Genomic DNA, 21535 nt, shown 5'->3' with positions numbered 1-21535 from the left:
GTGCTTTCAAGGCCCTTGTTATTACAATTCTGTGCATCTCACAACTTTAAAATTTTAACTTTAATATTAACAGCTATATATTCAGAATGCTCATGTGGCTAATGACGTTACTGCAGTTCACTGAGGCCAAGAGAATGAAAGTGTTTTCTTTGAGTTTACTATTTTATTCAAGCCTGTAGCAGAGCCATTTAGAAACAGAACAGAAATCACTTAATTCACTAGTTAGCAGCCTAAGACCAATCTTCTTGTCTCTGCAGAAATTTGGTTATGGTTATTTGGTTATATTTCTGGTTATTTACCAGATTATTTGGCCTGTAACTATCTCTAATTATGTGTCAGTTATGTGTACGTGTTTGTAAATTCCATATGTATAGACAAATACATGATCTAGCATATGTAATAAAAGGTTTATTATTGGCAGACTTGTAAATGCCCCAGCATGGGACAATCATTAGGAACCATAAATGCCTTTAGAGTCTTGATTTCTTACTGAGTCTTATGTATTCTCTAAATCATTGTTTTATTTATGACTAGTTTAGGGTTTTAAAAGAGGAATACTTCACTGCTACCTGTGTGCGGAGAGGCTTTGAACCAGAAAGCCTACTAAGAAGAGGAAAATGACAGTTTTTTAATAAATCAGTGGCCAAGAAAATGACAAAATGGAATATGTATCATTTTAAATGCATGCAGTTTTGCTTACTTCAAATATATGTTTAAAACTTGCAGTTAAGACAGTTGCTGAAAATCTGTCATGATCTCAGCTTCTTGATCACTCTAATTGCCTTTTTGCATCGGTATTTTCATAAAATGGTAAAAACTCTTCAGGGCGGGGACTTTGTGTGACATCTATCATCGCTTAGTTCTGCCTCTAGATTAATGTAATTCTGTTTTACATTTTTTAAAGAAAAATCTTAAAATTTATATTAAAGTTTTTTTTAATGTAAAATAGAGACTTTGGCATATGATACTTAGGGACTTTTCAAGATGCCTGTAGCAAATGTGCCTGCATTTTGAAAATAATATTTCCTTTTCTATTTAGAAAGCTTGAAAGGTCACAGAATAAACTTGCTTTTGATCCAGATTTTGCTAGTCAGGCATCTCAGGCAGGTGTTATTTTGCTATATGAAAAAAGCTTTTCATTTCAGGAAAGAAATCTTTTCACATTCAATATTAAGTACTGGCTAAATAACATTTGTCACTTAAATATCATGATAACATACATTTGTGATAATAAGTAAATATAACACCATTCTGAAATAAACTTTCTGTATCATCCTTTCCATGTTTCTTTTTTGCATCTTTTTGCATTTATAACAAGTGGCAGAGATCCAGAACCTATGATTTATGGATCTTGTGAACTCTTGGTTTAACTAGAAATGAGCTGGCATGGAAACTGTTTTGCATTTGTTGCATGTATCTGCTACAGGTGCAGAACCTATCTGTAACTAGTTCTGCCTGATGTCCCCAGAGGGCATTTTATAATAATTTATACTTTCGCTACCATTCTACTTCTGCTGTAAATGTTCAAGGTTAAGTGCTCCTTCCCTCCTAATCCTGTTTATGTATCCAGTCTGGGCTAGGGTAAGGGGAAGAAATGAAAGACAGTTTGAAGCTAATTCACTCTTCACTATCCTTCTTGGAGCCAAATTATAAAATCAGTTATACCGGAGTAAATCTGTGGAAGTGATATTAAAATCAGTTGAATATAGAACAAAAGAAATGAGTTTCAGTAAGCCTCACATAATGTTACATGATACAAAATTTACATTACTTTTATACTAGGTATTTTCTCACCTCATCCTTCAAACCGCCTTGCATTTCCATTTTAATTGTGGAACTTTTTCATCAGTGATGAACTAGCTCAGTATCTGTCTTCAAATTTTCAGCGAATTGCAAATCAGTGCAAGACACCTAAAGGCTTAAAAAAAAAATCACTGGCAAAACCTGAGCCCAACAACAAAGAAAGAATCCTCTTGTCTTTACAGGAAGAGCTGAAGGTAGCAAAGAAGACTAAACCAAATAAATTCTTACACTGTCAGAGTGAGGGAGCAGAACAAATACAAAATAGAGGGAGCTAAAACTGCTTTAAGTTGTAATAATTCTAATAGCAGTGCCTTCATATCTTAATCCATATCAGTAGGATGTAACAAAATATTGTCTTGCCATGGGAAGGAAAAAAATTGGAGATACTGTTTTCTCTGAGAGCATCCTTGTTTTAAAAGATTACTTCAGACAATGAAGCCGCAGGCAATTCAGTTATATACCAAAATCAATGAGTTTGAAAACACCAACAAGAAGTAAAAATAATCATATAAATATTATTATACTAAAAAAACAAACTGGAATGCAATAGGTGCTCGAAACAAAACACTACTCACATATTAAAAAAAAATTACTGTTGTCTACGTAACTACAGGAAGGAAAATTCTATTTCTACACATTTTATTTTTAATATTCACAGCATTCAGTGTTTGTCAATTAATTGTGCTCCCAGCTGTTACACTTCTTTCAGACCTTCCTTCAAGGTCTTCTCATTGGTAAATGTCAACTCTCTGTAGCTCTGCAGGATTTATGGACTGCTAAATCTCTACTCCTCCTTTTGTAGTCCATCCTTACCAAACTGTGGGTCCCGCAGCACCGGCTCCACACCAGCTGTGTGCCACCCCTCACCTGTATTCCACCGAGTCTTTCTTTTAGAATAAAATACCAGAAATATCTTCTCCAATTAAATCAGTGACATCATGTATATGTTGTATTTTGGATTTTGCTAGAGTTACGTCTTCTAGCCAATAAAAGGTCTGACTGAAAAGGCATTTTCTCCAATTCACTTGGCAACAGATGAGGCAAAAAAATCCAAGCAAATCCTAGAGTACTTAAATCAAATTGGTTTGGAAACAAAGGTACACTTTGGTGACTTCTGACACAAATATCAGTTGTGTCTTCATTTAAGCTTTTAATTGTTGATTGTTGATAAACAAAAGGAGAAAATTAAAAATACAATGCTCCTAATTTTACTGAGCTTTCACAATGACCCTTTAGTGAGAACCATCTAGCAATTGTTCACAGTATCTCTTCAGTTATGTTAACCTCTAAGTTAAAAATGGCTTCTATATATGTTTAAAAATCCCATGCCTTTTAGTTTCTAGTTAGCTTCTGAGATACTCTTTTTCATTCTTTTAATGTACCTAAATTCAATGCAAATTTTTTATTTGTAATTGGAGAAAAAAAGCCTGTGTATTCAAAACTTTTGAGCTGGATTACTAACTTCTGATCTTCTCTTAAAACCAGAGAGTGTCCAATAAAATATTTCTGTGATCTGTGGTGCAAAATCAACAGCAAAGCACACCAGCACTTTGAAAGGACACAATTTTTTTGAGTGTTCTCAGTGGGTTTATTTTAACAAATTCCACACTGTTGATCTTTCAAATAAATAAATACAGCTGCTTTAACTACTCCTTGAAACTGAAATAAAATGCACCCATGTATTAATTACAAATTTTGTGTTGTTTCAGAGCTTCTGAAAAGGTCATGGAAGGACAAACAAGGCCCAAGTGCAAACTTGAGTATCCAGTTGTGATTGCTGGTATCTCGGACTCACTGGATCTGATTTCCTTTTGCAGTGTATGTTGCAATAGTGACCCAAAGCTTCAAGTGGGATTAGGGGGTCTTTGTTCTGAGAGCTATACAGAGGTAGATGAAGAAAAAAGTTCCCAGATGATAAGTGACAAAATACTTAATGTCTTGTATAGCATATCCTTCAAAAGTCAGAAATTACTTAAAATATCTTTCTCTGATATCTCTTCATGTCTGCCCCAGCCATCAGCTCAGGCTCATAGCAAAAAAGGTTTCTTACTTGCCTCAGACCTGCTTCTGAAACCCCTTTTCTCTCAGTCATTTTAGCCAGTCAGATCTGGCTCCTGTTAAAACCTAGACATCATCTCTTTGTATACTGATTTCACGCCAAGCAGCAGTTTGAATCTTACAGATTTTCCCTGTATAGCATTTTTTATCCATATAGGAAACATAATTTTACACATTCTTAGCCTCACGACTGCTACCACACCCTTTTTCTGGTATTGGGAATAGAAGCTACTCTCAGATCAACTTAGCATCATCACTTTCAATGTCTTGTTTCTTTCTATGTCCTTCCTCTAGCTTCTTCCCCAGTATTGCATTGAACATCAATCTGTTCCGCTCAATTAATTATTTCTCACTGAGAGATTGTTTCCCACCACTAATCATAATTCCAGTGTTTTTTGTTTGCTTGTATAATTTGCAGACGTTTTGTCCCATTCGTTGGGGAATTCCCCATAAATGGAAAAAAAAATTGTTCACTGCTCTTTTTCAGAACTAGGACGGGTCAGCTTCCTTCCACAATGCAAACTGAAACCAGGGTTGCCCTCAGTAATACTGGATGAAGAACATCAGTTGTGGTCTCCAGACAAAGTACCAGGATAAAGACTGATCAGTCTACAAACATGAGTTACCTGCAGCTTGCAATGTCCTTATCTGGTTCTAACTTATCTAAATCTGGAAGAATTGGTAGCCAAACACAGTGTTTGTGAAAGTAGATAATGTTGTGAAGAGCCTTAAGACTGAACAGGAATATATACTTCATAGCAGACAAAATAGATTATCCACAAAAACTGGCAGTGATCATAACTATTTTTAGTGCATTGGTTAGAAATAATACATAAGGTCTGAAATACATAGAGATTGAAGTTACCAGGATCTAATTTCTTGGACTACAGAGACATGGAATCCTGGACCATGATGTTAGTGAAAATAATTATATAACCAAAATTATAGGTACAAGATGCAACAAGCCAACAGACAAAACAAGATTGAAATGAACAGCTAAGGGAAGAGAAATAAAACATGTTGCGTGAATTTTTTTGTAGACTGTATGTACAACTGCAAGGATGATAGGACAGTCAACTGTGGCTTGCCATTTATCAATCTTTTGGTAAAAGGAAAGATTTTTGTAACCCCAAATTAACTTTCTATGAAAGGAATGTAAAGGAGTCCCTGTCTTGTATAGATTTCAGGGAAATCTATTAAATTCATTTTTGAAGGCTGCTAATACTGAAAAGAAAGGAAAGAGAGAGAGAGAGATGTGCATTGTATCTTTGAGTCAGAAGGTTGTTGGCAAGAGGAAAGCAGGGGAAGAGTCAAGGAAGAAGCTCTTCAGAAAGTGGGAATCTTGGGGAATTTTTGTGCTCTCATAAGTTTCCTATTTAAAAAAAAAACAACAATCCTTTTTGTGAATTCTATCAATATCATAAGACAGACTATTTTCTCTTGAAGCTGAAGATGGACTTTTGTTTAGGGATTATATGCTTTTTTCCAGCTTCTTGATTTTTTTTTGGCTTTCTACAAGTTCCATTTAAAACAAGCAAAGACATGAGTGGTCAGTTTTCACTCCATAACAGAGGTGCTTGAAAATAATTTCACAGGCTTCTGGTGCAGTATTAATGTGCAACACAGATTAAAATGAAATGATCTGCCCACTAGCAGGTTCAGCTGGGATTAGGACTGATTTATGCTGTCCTGCCCAGATCATTGGGCTATCCCTTGTTTCTATGAAATTTATGGATTATCACTACTAAATATTAATCTTCTAGGAAGCATGTAAAATCTCAAGTTGCATCCAGTTTGCTTTCTTGAAAGAGGCAAGTTAATTAGTATTTAAAAAGGGGAGGAGGGGAGGAACATGCCCTGCAAATTTTATATGACATTTTCAAGAAAATAAAGGTAACTTAGCTTTAAGGCCAAAGACATTTCTTCTGGAAGATAAGAACTGATGTCTTACACTGGGTTTCCCTTTGTACTAGTAATGTGCAACATAGTCTCTATCAGAAGAGAAAACTGATGTTATTAGAAGATTGCCCTTTGAGGACTGGGCTGAGATGGAAGCATCACTGATAGGAAGAAGAAATGTATCCTTGGGCCCTCTTTGAACAATGAACAATTTGGGTGCGGTGGTACATAAAAGATGGAGTTCAGAATGGGCCTGTGGCCTTAGGCTTCATTTCACCAAAGCATTCAGCAGATGCCTCAACCCTACTAGGGTCTCTGAAATGTCAGTGAAAACACCTCAGTGCTACCAGAGAGAATGAACTATGGGAGGAGAAAAAAATAACTGTGAGGTGAATGGGGTTCATGTGAGTGATCTGAAATTCAATTTCTCCTCAGTCATCTTGGTCAGCTCCTTGCCTCCTTACAGCAAGGAGCCTTTGTGCTAACGTCTTCGCTCCCTTGCAGCGGATACAGCATGAAAGGGTTTTGGCAGAAAGCTCAGGCAGGAACACAATTGAGGATGGTTAGAAACAGGGCCTGTAGTGTGACCTACCTGCAAGGGGACTTGTGGAAGGCTGACTTTAATTCAGTTACCTTTGTTCAGTATATATATGTGTGTGTGTGCATATATATATGTATATAAATATGTCTCATGTACTGTGACTGGGACTCCTGTTCCATCTATGAAGTTTGGAAAGTTTGCCTTTGTTGCTTGCTGTGGCATGTACTTCAAAAAGAAGAAATCAGCTAATGTGCCTATGGTGGGTTGACCCTGGCTGGACACCAGGTGCCACCAAGCCGCTCTATCACTCCTCTCCTCAGCAAGATGGGGAAGGAAGAAAATAAGATGGAAAAAAACCCAAAAAACTTGTGGGTCAAGATAAAGGCAGTTTAACAAAGCAAAAGCAAAGGCCGTGCATGGAAGCAAAGGAAAACAAAAGATTTATTCTCTACTTCCCATCATCAGAAGATGTCCAGCCACTTCCTGGGAAGCAGGGCTTCAGTACGCGTAGCGGTTGCTCTGGAAGACAAACGTCATAAATAATGAATGCCCCCACTTCCTCCTCCTTTCTCTTAGCTTTTATTGCTGAGCTAATGTCATATGGTATGGAATATCCCTTTGGTCAGTTTGGGTCACCTGTCCTGGCTAAGTCCCCTCCCAAGATCTTGCCCACCCCCAGCATGCTGATGAGGGGGGGAAATGTTGGAGAGACAGCCTTGATGCTGTGCGAGCACTGCTCAGCAGTAGCCAAAACACTGGTGTGTTATTAACACCTTTCTAGCTACCAATATAAAGCACAGTACTATGAGGGCTGCTATGAGGAAAATTAACTCTGTCTCAGCCAAACCCAATACAGTGCCCCTGTATCACCAGCAGTATTTCTGGGGTCAGGAGAGTTACAGTAATTATGATTGCCGCAGAGGGCTGACATCTCTTATTATTCACCTACCTGTTAAGATCACTTCACCCTCACTATTGGTCAGAGCATGACTAAAAGTCTAGACAGACTTAGGGGAAATCCAAATTCTCAGTGTGGGAGAATTGACTAGATGAGATATGTTATCAGCTGTGCAAAGCTCCTGAGGCACAAGCTTGAGACACAGGCCCTTGGACACAGAGTTGACTCAAGGACGTGAAGATAATGGAGTGAAACTTAGTACATTAGTACATACACACATTAAGTGACTTTATATGTGCTGACAAGGTAGTATCAGTGTGACACATCTGGCCTTATTCATTCTCTACTTTTCCTAAGTAAATTTGGGGATGGAGCTGGAAGTTGTCTACAGCGGTAAAAGCATAGGACCAGAACTGAACAGTAATGAACACTAAGAAAATCTATGGGCAATCCACTTTGCCTCAGTCCTAGTCTTGCATCTTGTCCAGAAAATCATCTATCTGACAACTTGTTCCAGGCTTATTTACCTTGCTGGAAAATATGGAGCATCCTAAGGCAGAAATTGGCCTCCATCCACATTGTATTGCTGATCTCTGAAGCATGAGGGTTCTCAGAATGGTAGACAACACATTTCTGGGGTGATCTCCATACAACACAGAAAGCAGTCTCAACACTTGATTACCATTCTCCATATCGTATCAATTACAATGTATGTCTGGCCCAAGCAGGCTTCTGTAAAGTGCCGTTTTCTCCTGTGCCACTTAGTAAAGTGCCATTTTCTCCTGTGCTTCAGAAAGTCCATGTTCCATGACAGTGAAGAGCCTGAGGTTTCTTCTTTCTTCCCTTGCTGAGGGAGTAGATTTGGGGAACCCCCGATGATGCAAAGAGCAGGTTTGCTGAGAAGAGAAGTGGAAGCTTTGTGGTTAGATACTATAAAGATACAGCATGGTAGTTCTCAATGTTTTTTTTCAATCTTTCTGCTTATGAGATGGAGTTATAAAGAGGAGAGAGAAAAAAAATCTAGGCAAAATGCGATCTTTTGTGCAGCTAACAAATCCCAAGCCCTGGTACACATCAAGAAAATACTTACTTTTCACAGCCTAGCCCATTCTAGTACATTGTAGGCACTGGTAGTTTCAGAAAGAGAAGATGCTCCTTAAATCCAAAGACAAAATTTTACCTGCGTTTGCATTCAGGGCATGTATAACTGAGATGCAAGAACCATGAACAAAATCTCTCGTAACAGTGTTTTACATATATTTCTACACATGCTAGCTAAGAAACTTAGCTAACTAAAATGACCATTTCTTTCTAGTATTACAAGTTGTAAACTTTCAACTCTAACTTGATGAAATGAGAAAGTCTTCATCAAATGCCTTCTAATGAATAGGTCTTCCATTTATAACTGCCTCTCCCATATCAAACCCACTAGGAGAGAAAAAACAGCAATTATTTATAATAACTTTATTGGGTATAATTTCCATCTTTGAAAGCTCTGCCTGCTGTTTTCAGGCTGTGCATGTTAAACAGAAATGCTTACACTTGACCTTGCTCTTGATCCACTCTTTGTGCACAGCAGTTCCTTTTTTCTTCTGAAAGATAGGTACAATTTGTTCCACATAAATTATACTGTACTTGCTATTAACATTCTTTTATCTGGTAGATTACTTACACTGATTATGTTGAAGACTGTTCTATGAGCTGTTGATAATGCAGGTCTATGATTTGGATGTAATATGTCATTCTTAATTTAGGATAAGACTGAAAGGAGATGACAGCTTGCTATAACACACACAAAAAATCAGATCCTGGCCACATGCAGTCAGGAAAGTATCCATGGTAGTGTTTGCAGCAGGAAGCATGTTCAGCCTTGGCATCCTGGCTAAATTCCAGCTTCAGTAATTATTCTGTCTAAATCTTCCTGCATTTCCAAATGGGTGATTATGGTATTTTCATTTATTTCATGCCTCAGATTCATGGAGCACATTAGCATAGATAACCTGCATCCTATATTGCATTGGAGAAGTAACAAACAGGAAAAATTATCCATACTTCCTTCTCTTAACAAATGGTTAAGACTGAGATAGACCCATGTGATTTAGCTTGTCCAGTCATGTCCAGAAATGCTACACTAGTGATTGACCAAAAGATAGGGAGTCTTGTAAATCATGATCTGGAGTAAGTGTGCTGTGCATTCAGGGTAAATGGGGCCTATTAGTAGATTAGAATACTGCAGGGCTGCACCCTCTTGAAGAAGGGATAGAAGACGAGAGGGATCTAGCCTTCCATTCATGCAATCCAATCTCTTAACAACAGGTTCCAAGCAACTGATGATTTGACATTGAATAAATCTCATAGCACATTTATGATGGTGGTATCACATCTCTTTGTCATGTGAGGAGCCAAAGGAAAGTATAGATAACAAGAATATGTAGTAAATAAATGGCAAAAAGTAGGAAGAACCCAAATATATTGGGTAAATTGCTCTGCCTTCGTGTCTGTTTCTGCACAGTGCTGAGGTCTTCCTTGAAGGTTCTCAGCACCCTCACTGATTTAAGAAAAGAAATTAAGGCGGCTGCTCTTGCAAAGTCTGGCTTCTCTGAGCAACCATCAGTGAAAAAACCTCCTGCATTTCATTCGCCCAAAGATTACAGTTTATCCCTGTCACTAAGGAAAACCTTTAAAATGTTAAAGGCGGATTTCTTCCATGAAGTGTAAACATCTCACACTTTTGTAAGGTTTTATTTTTCTAAGAGTAGATTTTTTTTTCAAGTTAATGCAAAAAAAACCCACCATAAATAGCCAAAAAAAGGTTTTTATAAACTGTATATTTCTGAACCATTTTTATTATGATAGTAATAATAAACACATAGATGTAGCCTCTCTCAATATTAAGCTTATTCTTATAAAGCCATACGACAAAAAAAAAGTTGTTCTACATCACCAAAAAAAGCTTTGTTCTTTTTAATGTAGTTCAGCAAAGAGACATAGCCCCAAAGCGCCAGTCTCATCACGTTGCTGCACAGAGCTGGCAATCAGTGGTTATCCAGTGTCTGGGTCCCAGGAGGCAGGAAACAGCTTTTCAGTGCTGAATTTTGTACTGTTATTATTTTTAGAGTTTCAGTATACTGCAGACATTTGCTTATATTCTTCTTGTATTTTCCCTGTGAATGAACTTGTTTAAAACTAAATATCCATTTACTAAGGAAAGATTTTTAAAATATCTTATTCAAGATAAAGTGCCAATAACATTCACAAGCCACTCTGGACCTTCTTGTGTACAGTTGCAGTCCTGCCATACTGAAGCCACTGGGTGTTTTGCTAGAGATTTTTGTTCTTATGGTTTATGTTGTCATAAGTCATTTTTATGCTATACACAACTCTGCAGAGCACAATGTTACACCCTTTCACCCTCTCCAAATGAGTAGCCAGGGCACCCTTCCTTGCTCTGTGTAGGTTAAGCAGAGTCAATAGGATTCAGCCCATATCACTGATGGACTGTTCCCAGTGTTTCGACATGACCGATACTTCCATCATTCACATTCAAGACTTAAGGCAGATACTAGCTAGTCTGTGACCTCTTATCTATCCACAAAACCTGCCCTACAGACCTGTGGTTTGGCACATTTTGTGGACCTATTTTCTTTGTTTGCAAATCTGCTCCTCACCTACTCTCTTCTCAGAGCTATGCAGGATTAGTGCTTCCTCCAGGAACTGGGCTAGAGAGAACTCTCACCCGTCTTCTATATGCACATGTGAAGTTGATTAAACCTTACCTTTGAGGGGTAAAGATGCTTATTTATGAAGAAGAAATCAAAAGACAAGATGCTAATTGACCAATTTTTACTTATGTGTTTCTGCAAGGGAGCAAACCAAAGTATCTTATTCCCTGCACACAGTATATACAGACCACTACTGCATACAGATTCCCAGTTCCCTGTATGGTCAGTACATAAAGCAAAGGCAAGAAGGAAGAAGCTGGAAAAAAGGTTTGGCTCCTCTTGCCAGCACAGTTCTGCCTCTGTAAATGGAAATACTACCTTAGTCCCCTTCTGGAGCAATGAAAATATGGTAGTTTGCGGTTCTAAGCTGTACAAACAAAATTGTTTTGATGGAAAACTGGATCAAAAGTGTACAAACAAAATTGTTTTGATGGAAAACTGGATTCTCAATTAAATACTTATTTTGAAAAGTCTTTCCCATAGATGAAAGGAAAGAGATGATGCCTCTTTCTAAGAGCTTTGAGAAAACGAAAAGAAAAATCAATCTGTGTTCAGCCACATTATTAAAGTTTCTGACAAAGAGAAAAAAATCTGAGTGAGACAATTCTAGGTTCACTAAGATGCTTCTGAGATAGCACAGCTGTTCTCCTGTCCCACACTGAGTTTTTATTGCAAAGCCACAGTGTAATGTGGTAGATCTTTTAAATGGCATTAAAAAAACCCTACTCCTCAAAACAAAAATATGGACAGCCTAGATAAAAACAAATTAATTTTGTCACTTTCATCAGTTAAGCTTCCAGGAGTACATGACACAGGAATAAGTTTATTTTTGTGTGATGATGCTGAAATCCTCATTGGGTTTGCTCTACTACTTGTGATTGCATAGTTAAGCGTACAGTCTTAGCAATTACAAAATCTTGTTTAAAATGTGTGCCCTGAACATATTTTTAAATTATAAAAACCAATAGTTCAACTCAGGCCAAAGAATGTATGGCAGGTGATCAATGGATGGCAGAGGTTAAATGAAATTCTCCTGTGTTTGGTGTGAGACACAGTTGAAGTACCTGTGCCATCATATATTTCATGTAAGAAAAAGCAGATGAGGCATTTTGGATCATCACATCTGCAGTGAAATGTTAGTCTTGAAAAACTACATTCTGAGCTCAAGAACTACCTCTGCAGCTTATTAACTTCCATAGGTACTTTTCCCTTTTCATTCGTGTAAAGGATATTAATTGATTTAAGTTGCTGCTTAAAAACACAAGTACTTTGTAAAGGATATATAGATATGCATTTTTATGAACATCCTCCTTGAACCATAACATCTGCTGCGGCTTTGAAGCATCCCAATACCATTATCAGCTGTTATATTCAATCAGCCACCACATTATTTATCTCAGTCAGTGATTATTTATTTTTGGTTCAGAGAGTTTGTGCAAAGATGGATTAAATTTTAATATTAACAATCTAAATGAGTAGCTAAGAACAATAAAAATTTCCTTTCTGTCATAACTCTAAAATATTTCCACAGGCATTCATTATTTTCAACAGTAAAAGGTTTTGGTATGTAGCTTTTCCAATGTTTCATGAAACTAGATAACATTTACTTATTCCAGATGTTGCCTGCTATTAAAAATAAAAAACAAAGCAACGTTATGGGATTATTATTTTATTTCTGCAACATTGTGCACTGGATATTATGTTTGCCTCTGTTTCAAATAATGTAATTAGTTCTCTGATATCAAATCATGATGTAAGCCAAAACTATGCAACTATGTAGTATTTTTATTATTACTAGTGTCATAATTTAATGCTAGTGCTGAGAATCTGACTCAATATAAAGCCATATGCAAAAGGCAATAAGCTGCATACAAACAGGAGAAAACTTATTAACATTACAAAGCTTTTTGAGGCGTGCCTTCTTTAAATGACGCAGTTGTTGAACACATTCTTTGGTGCTACAACACATCTAGTTTTTTTTTGCCATATGACCACTTCTCTGTATATCCAGCAGACAGTTCTCAGAGCTGCAAAGCTTCAGCCTAGTGGAAGAGTGAGATTGCACAGGATTTGGCTACTGCAGAACACATCCCTCCCATCACAACTGGCTCAGTTCTCCCAGGTAGTTCAGTTCATGGTTATTGGCATTGCTGTAAAAGTTTTCCAGAAGTGGTAACCAAGAAATACCCATGGATATATGTGCTGTATCTTCATTCTGGTGAGGAATTTTCAGAACCTCTTCAGGCACTTTTTCAGTTTCCTATGATTTTCTCCCCATCCACCTTCCTTTGGTTGCAATCATTATGTATTATATCCACAGCTTTGAAAAAGAATTAGGAGAAAAGAAATTCCTTAATAACTGTATATTGTAATAAAAGGATCCTACCCTTTACAAGTATGAAACACGTAAAGTGAACTTCCACAGGTAATGTTGGCTTTCGCTATTATTCTCAACCTAATGCAGTCTAAAATAGCAGCAGTTCCTTGATCTCTTCTCTTTGTAATCTGCTCTTCTGCCCAATTGCTCTTCCCATTAAGGACATTTTTCTAATAGCAAGTCTAAATGTTTCCTCTCTTAGTTTCAGGCCATTGCTCCTTATTCTACCAGAAAGTATTTATATTCTGTGATCATTTCCCCCTTGAGTCTCTGTGTTTTCTAGGCTGTATAAATATCAGAAGCGACCACACTGCAGGGTGTCACTGCATGTGCTGCGGTACACCAGTCCTCTAGATGGTTAGTATCATGCAGGGTGTAACACATGCTCCAAGGCAAGCGCTATAGGTGTTCCTAGGCTTTTCAGGCTCTTGCTTTCACTGAGTCCTCATAAGTGCTTGCACTTTGAGGAGCAGGATTTTTTTATGCTTGTCAGGAAAAAAAAAAAAAAAAAGAATTAATTGCCTTTCAAAGTTGCATGAAGAAAAAACAAACAAACAAGCAAAATGAAAAATACCAAAGCTCAGCATTTCTCTGTTAGTCTAGTTTAGCAAAAATAACATCACTGTTTGACCTCCAAACCCACACAGTCTTAATGCAGCTCTATATACTTTATTATGTCATTTAGCTACACTGAACACAGAATATTTTTTCTTAAAACCCCTGGCTTAGCTAATGCCAGGCAACTCTGTTAGGATCTCCACACGTCTTCATTCCATGCTAACCTTCACCTCTGCTGCGCCACTTCTAGTCTTCCAGGTTATGTGGATGGGATGTTCTCCTTTGTCCTGCCCCTGAATTCATTATTAAGTCTCAGGCATCCTTTCTGTCCTCAGTCTGAATCCCAGACTTCCCTAGTCTACTCAAAGTCTACTGCAAGACCTGCCAGTTCAGTCTTTCAGATCCTTACCACATTTTATTTCCTCTTTACCATCGTAGTCTAGGCCTTGTTCTTTCTCCCTCCTATTCCACTCAGGTGGCTTTCTCCTCTGTACTTGGAAGGCCTTGAAAGGACAAGAGGGATGTGCCTGATCTCATTTCTGGTACCACAGGAGCCAGGAAGAACATCTGGAAAAGGCTAGAGCACACTCACTGTAAACATGCCCCTCCATGAATGCAGCAGCCAGTCTAACAACTGTGCAAAGAGCATATGAAGACTGACATTTTCTGAAGACTTGTAATGGGGCCACATCTGGGCAGTTAATGTGCAAGAATGACAAAAGACACATCCCTGAAAGACAATGCTGCAGTGCCACATCAAGCCTCAAGTCCCTGTTCCTAACCATGAAGGCATAAGGACATCTCAGTGAAAGAGCTCTACTCACAATTAATATGGGCAAAGTGATATGTTTTGCCTAATCTCATTTTTAGAAGCAACAGAAATGTTTTTGCAGTGAGCAAGCAAATAAATCCCACCTCCTCACAGATCTCCATGGCGGATGTCTTTGATTAAAAGTTTAGTGAAATTATATATAACAGATAGTAGAGTCTTTATACCACAGGGATTGGCCATCCCTCACTACAGGCTAACCTATAAAATCCTGTAATTTTCTCCTCATTCTTTTTAGTGCTCAACCCTACTTATACTAAAATATTTGGCAAAAATTACCACTAGATTCCAAAAGACATATTTGATATGTCCTTACTTGGAGGTTAGTGAAAAGTTTGATTTGGGCTGTCCTCCATCTCAGTATCATGATCTTGCATGGAAAATTCCAGCTGTAGGTAGCGTATCTTTAAATAGGTGGTGCTGCTATCTAGGTTTCCTGTCACACTTATTTGTTCAGAAAGAAAACAGCAGCAATGGTAATCCATAAAGGTAAATATTTTAGTATGCTCTCTTCTGAAACAGATTTTTAAAAAATTATTTGCCAGGTAACTGTCCCCTAGATCACATCACTTAATTGCTTATCACTTTATCCATGAAGTTACATTCACTTGTACTGAATCATGTAATTGTTTAATGTGCCTGCAAAGCAGTCCATCATATGTATTTTTATCCCATAAGACATTTTCCTCTCTTACCTCCTTTGTGATCTTTGTATTTCTGGACATGAGTAGGGTATTCTTTGTGGTTAGAAGCCTGATTTGAGGGGCGCTGGACATGTTCAGACATCCATAATCATTGATTTTGTGCTTCATCATTAAGGCAACATCCTTAACCTGCAGAGAAATTTTTTCCGATTCACTTCCTTTCCCGATAAGCCACTGGGTGCTACAAGGGTGGGATAAAAAGCTTTGTCTTTCACCTGGGGAAGCAGACTTCAGCACTGATCTGGTACTCAGTTGAGTGACATCCCAGGTACTTAGAAACTAGTCTACTTCTTGCTTTTCTGGCCTTGCACATAGCACATGGATTAGACATAAGCACCTGTCTGCATTCACCATGCACAAATTTATCAGGTAGGAAAAAAAGAGGGTAAGGGAGGATAAAAAATCCATTGTATCAAACCATCTATGTGGTATCATCACCTAACATTCTGCACCACGCAATGGGCAGATAAGCTGTATAAACTTCAACATAAATATGACCACACCCTGATCTGTATGTAGATAAAGTATGTATGTATGTATGTATCCTGTCCTTCTGCCTCTGAACTGCTCTTTCCAGCTCTTGCACTTACTTCAGCATCTTGCAGAAGGGATATTAAGTTCCCATCTTTCGTCTTCCAGAAGCAAATCCCTCCCACTTCAGCTCCAGTTTCCAGGAGACTGCTTAGGCACCAGACCTGAACCATCAATCTGAACACAGAGGGAAAAGTCCTCGTTTCCAGCAGAGCCTGTTTTCATTTACAGAAGAAGCGCTGCTCTCCTCGACTTATTTGGGGCAGCTCTACCTCCTTCGCAATTTTACTATCCTTAGCAAAAAAAATCCTTTCACAGCAGATGTTTATGGATTTGTGCTAATGACCCCCTTGGCAGCTTTCTGCAGCCTTGGAAATTGTCAGAGAGGAACCATTGAGGTCCTGGCCAGAAATCAGATGACTGGATAGCAAACAAAAACATTTAGATACAGAACAAGATAGTTAGAGGCAAAAAAAACAAAAAAAAAGAATACCCAGAATCAGGAGTTGGAAGATACTCAGCAGAAATCACCTGCCCAGCCTGAGCATCAGCAGCATAGACCACGAAGCACCTGTGCTGGAGGAGCTGTCAGGAACCAGAGTCCTGAAAACTGAGCTAGTAGTCAACATCATTAAACAGGCATCCACCTATGCCTTCTAAGATTTGTATACTTTTCTGAACAGGTAATAGCTCCAAAGAACTGATGAAGGTAGAGGATCACAAGACTGATCCTTTCAAAGCTGTTCCATGAGGTAACTGGAAATTTGGATTCAATAGACATTTGAAGTCAATCAGGCTTAATTAATACCTTGGGTAGAAATTAGAGCTTGAGCTTCATGGTAGACATGAGAGTTTTGGCTAAAGAACAGGGAGTAGTCAACAGGATTGAGACTAACCATTGGCGAATATCGTCTCTTTAAACAAAGCTAAAGCTTGTTTGTACTGAATCCATGTTTCAGTTTAGCCCTCTATCTCCTCCTGAATGCAGATATTATAAAATATGCAAATGATTAGGAATAATGGTACAGTCTTTGGGTGAGGGGATATTGTTTGGTCCCTAAGGTGATAATTAACTAAGGGCCTAGCCAAATGAGGAACACATAGGAGTATCGTAAACTGTTAACCTGTCTTTGTCTTCCCTAATTAAAAATTAATACCTTGACCCCTTGTTAAAAACAATGTTCAAGTGTTGCAGCATTGTTAGGATGTAATGATCTAAGCTGTTACTATCCAATAGTACATTAAAGCAATTTAAAAACCCATGAATTTCACCACTTTCCCTTCCCTAAGCAAAAAAAGAAGGGGCTCTGACTTGTTCACTGCAACACTGGCTGTGGCAGTTTAGGTTATTGTCACTCAGCTCTTTCCTCATCTTGTTTTTACCTTTACAGAAATTATGAACATCCACATAGTACACACTGCAAACCACACATACACCAAAAACTGTGCATACTGTTTATATATATATAATACTGTATAAGAACAAAGCTGCTCCAACTGTCACCTCGTGCACAGTTCACTTTCCTAAACACAGACATCTGGTGCCTAAGATGGCCAAGACCTCTACATGAGGCCAGCAAACATGATGCAGGACTAGAAGAGATCTGCACCTTTCTGAAGTGGGGGACGAAGGGAGATAAGTGAGGGCATCTCAGATGACACTAAATTCTTATGTATGGGAAACAGAATCAAGTCTCTCATGTCCTAGTAAAAAGCCACTTCTGGTCATCTTGGCCAGAAGGATGAATTAACACAAACATGTTCACTACCTCTTGGGTTTACCACAGCCAGCTAAGATTTTTCATCTGCTTCCTTTAGGTGCCAACATTCAAAAAAAATTTATTATGACTTCAACCTGTTATTTAACATTTCTTGAAGCAGCTTCTTCTTAGTTTAGACATACTGCTGTGTACATGTATCAGAGAAATGTAAGGGAAAGGACACACTACTGCACAAGGCTCTTACTCAAGAGAAGACCAGAGGAACTAGATAAGTCTTTCTCAGTAGTCTCCTGATTATTTGGAACTTAGCTTTATCATTCAGTTTTGCCCCTCATAAACTACAGGTCTTGTCACTGAGCTATTATGCAAACACTATTGGTTCATTTATGTCTTAATTATTGGTGGAATTTCCTTTAACCCCTTGCTCAGAAAAGTTGACATGTTGGTTTTTTCCACATAGATATTTCAAGATAAGTAGCTGTTGAAGACAAAGGCACTGTAAATATGCTTGTTTTGAAGAATATAACACTGACTGTCACTAACATAATTCAGAAAAAATATACAAACCTCACTTTTAGTAAGATCTTACAAGATTTCTCCCAAGCTAATCATCTCAATATAAGAAACCAAAAGGAACTCATCTTTTTCTTTAATAATGAAATAGTCTTTGTCTTCATTTTCCTGAGAATATCTTCCTTGCTGTATGACAAACAATGATTCCTACATACAGGAAGTCTTTAGGGGCCTCACAGAAATTTTCTTTTTTTAAACATTTACTGACTTATGACAGCTGGTCATGGAATTCTCTGTTTTTCCCTAAGTAAATTCCTATTGCAGAAGAAATATTTTGACAGCAAAAATCCCCACAGTAGGGATAAATGAGTATCTATGAACATATAAGCTTGCAAAAATAAATCTGTCAAATTATTCATCAACTCACACAACAGAGTCAGTAACTGAATACGGTTTTCTTAAATTCCCTAACAGATTTTTAAGAAAAATATCAGTTCCAGCATATAATGCTTCTAAGTAGCTGCTCTTAAAGCAGTCTGCATAAATTACTTGTAAAGTAGCTAGAGGAAGAATCAGACTTTTTTGCAATGCCAAATTATTTCCAACAAACAACTGCAGTTTGTACCTGCACAACAAAAACTGCAATAATACACAAAAGTAGCATTTTTACTGCATAGGTTAGATTACTTTAACAAAACATTAAGTTCATGCAAATTCCACTTATCACTTTTGAATAGATTTATATTGCCATGGAAAAGCATTACAGTAATGAATAGTTCTTTAGAAATGTAATGAAATGTAGAGACAAAACACCAGAATACAATAAAAAAATAGAGTTTAATAGAGGATGATATGCTTTCTATTCAAATTCTAAGGAAAGTTTCCATAAGGACTTCATGACCTACTGAAATATTACTGCCATGTTACTGGAGTTCCAGCTACGTGTGTGGCCAGCAATGCCAAGGACATGTGTGTGCCTAGAGCTCTTAACACACTGTTGGTCTCTTATTAACTCGGGGAAGGATTGTAGAGGCCTATATGGTAGATGCTTTCTGCTCATCTAGTTGAGTATAGAGTCAAGACCATACAGGTGCCAAACGTCAGACATCGCACCCAATCAGTATCTGTTTCCCACCACGGAAGGAGTCAAGAGACTGAGCTGAGATATAGCTGTTTACACCCTGTACGTCTAGATTTAAGTAAAATGAGTCCTGTGCTATTGTACATCTTCCATGTGTGTTTTGCTGGAGAAGGAGGAGACAAGCAATGGCAACCGCCCTATTCATGGTCCTGCTCCTTACTGCTGGGCTCTCCTCCAGTACTTTGGTTTGTGTGAAGGAGTCATTGCCCTCAGTGACGTTACCATTATTCCCAGGGGAAAATACCTCAAAAGGTGAGTACCTAAAATGGATCCTGATTCCATGCAGAGTCACCTAAATAAAGGTGTGATTCTCAGTTATGCTAAGCACCAACGGCTCCATGTGCCTCCAGAAGAGTGCTGAAATATCCAGCTGTGGAAATTTTGTCCTAAATCCTTCTGGTCTGTGGAATGAAGAAAAAAATAATTTTGTAGCTTGTTTATAATGTTTAATACTCTAATTACATCATCTTTCTTCCAAGAAATAGACAGCTACATATCATACCGCCAGTTTTACCTAAAGAAAGCCATTAGCACTATCACTTTAATAAGCTCGTATCTCAGGAAAAAATCTGCCTTCTTTTTTTTTCCCAAGTTACACTGAAGACTGTTAGTTTGCAGTATCCTGCCAGCCTCTGGGCCTTCCTCAGCAGTTCTTATTTATTTTCCCCATTGACTTCAGTGGGAGTTTTGGGCTGTTCTAAATTAACTATAAACATTCAGGAAAAAGACCTAGACAGCATTGTGTGTGGCTCAAACGAAGCCATCTGCTCAATGTGCAGCCGTAAGTTAAAAATTAAAATAAACCCACTAACAACAAAACCAGAGTGTTTTAGGAAGTATTAAGAGATGGAATAGAAGACACTTTATAGAAGACATTTATCAGATGGTCCTATAAATCAATAGTTACCCTTCAGTTTTGATCTTGCTTACTGTCTGTTAGCACTTCTCACAAAACAGAGCAGAAATACAACAAACTGAAAGGACTTACAGGCAAGTGATCAGAGGCCAGGAAATAATTCCACATGTGGTGAGATTAAGTCTGTTTATGAGGTAGATGACTAAGAGGTGACATGATATAATTGTAATAATATCATTACAGTGTAAAGCCTATCAGTTGGTTACTCCTTATTACTAGGTTACAATACAAGATCGAGGAGACACCCTATGAAATAAAAAGAACATATTTAAGATGGTTGGCAATGTTTCTCTATTGTATAGCTATTCTTTGGATCTCCAGGTCAGAAAATACTGTTGAAGTAAATGCTTTGTAAAAATCAAGGGATTTAGAAATACATATAAATGTTAACACTTCCTACTAATCTGTTACAATGAAAGTTGGTAAGGGACCAACCAACCCTCACTTTCTGAGGACTCAAACCCCACCTGCCTGCCCACCAGCAGGGTGCCAGGCAGGCATTTGCCATATCTAGAGACCAGGAGATTTTAATTCCTCTTTGAAAAACAGATCTGTCCTAAAACAGCAATTGATGCAATATGATTATTATAATAACCAGCACACATGGGCAGTGAGGACAATTGTCTGGTATGACTATGTACAGTCTGGCAGTTTTTAAACTGGGTAAGTTCCCCTTCACTCTGGAGTGAAAATACATCAGTGAGGTTGGGCATTCTGCCAGATCTAAGCATGTCTTGAAAACAGTTAAGCGTCTTGATCAGACATCCCTAAACATCCTCTAAACAACTTGTTGTAAGCTTTCCTGCAGTTAGAAAAAACTCTACCCGCATTATCAAAGTAAGAGGCATTCCCTCTAAAGGGATTCATGTCTAGAGCAATGTTTGCGCTCCTCCCCATTCAAACATCCTTTCCATCAGAGCTGCTATATCACAGAAACTATTTTAGCTTCAGCTTCACCGTCACCAACTGAAGAAGGTGACCACTGCTGTCAAGTGGCCTTCTCCTTGCACTAATGTATTTGGTGGTTGCCTCAGGAGATTTCCATATTGCTAACATACAGGTTGTATTCATGTGGAAAAAGCTTATAGTCAACTGGACTACATATATATTTCCGTGTGCACACAAGCATATCCCATGAATAAAGGCTGCAAACAGCCTGTGGTTGGTTTATGTGCTTCAGGAGGTCTTGCTTCTTAATTTGCTTTCTGATGTCTGTATCAGGTAACTAAAGTTCAGCCATGACGTGATATGAGAAGTGACTCCCAGAACATATATATTTTTCCTTCTTTTCCTTCTTGAATGATATTTTTAGTATGCATTTTTC

This window comes from Calonectris borealis, chromosome 2 (genome assembly GCF_964195595.1).
Source record: "Calonectris borealis chromosome 2, bCalBor7.hap1.2, whole genome shotgun sequence".
Lineage (NCBI taxonomy): Eukaryota > Metazoa > Chordata > Aves > Procellariiformes > Procellariidae > Calonectris > Calonectris borealis.
The sequence above is the reverse complement of the archived record's forward strand: the minus strand, read 5'-3'. Positions refer to the sequence as shown.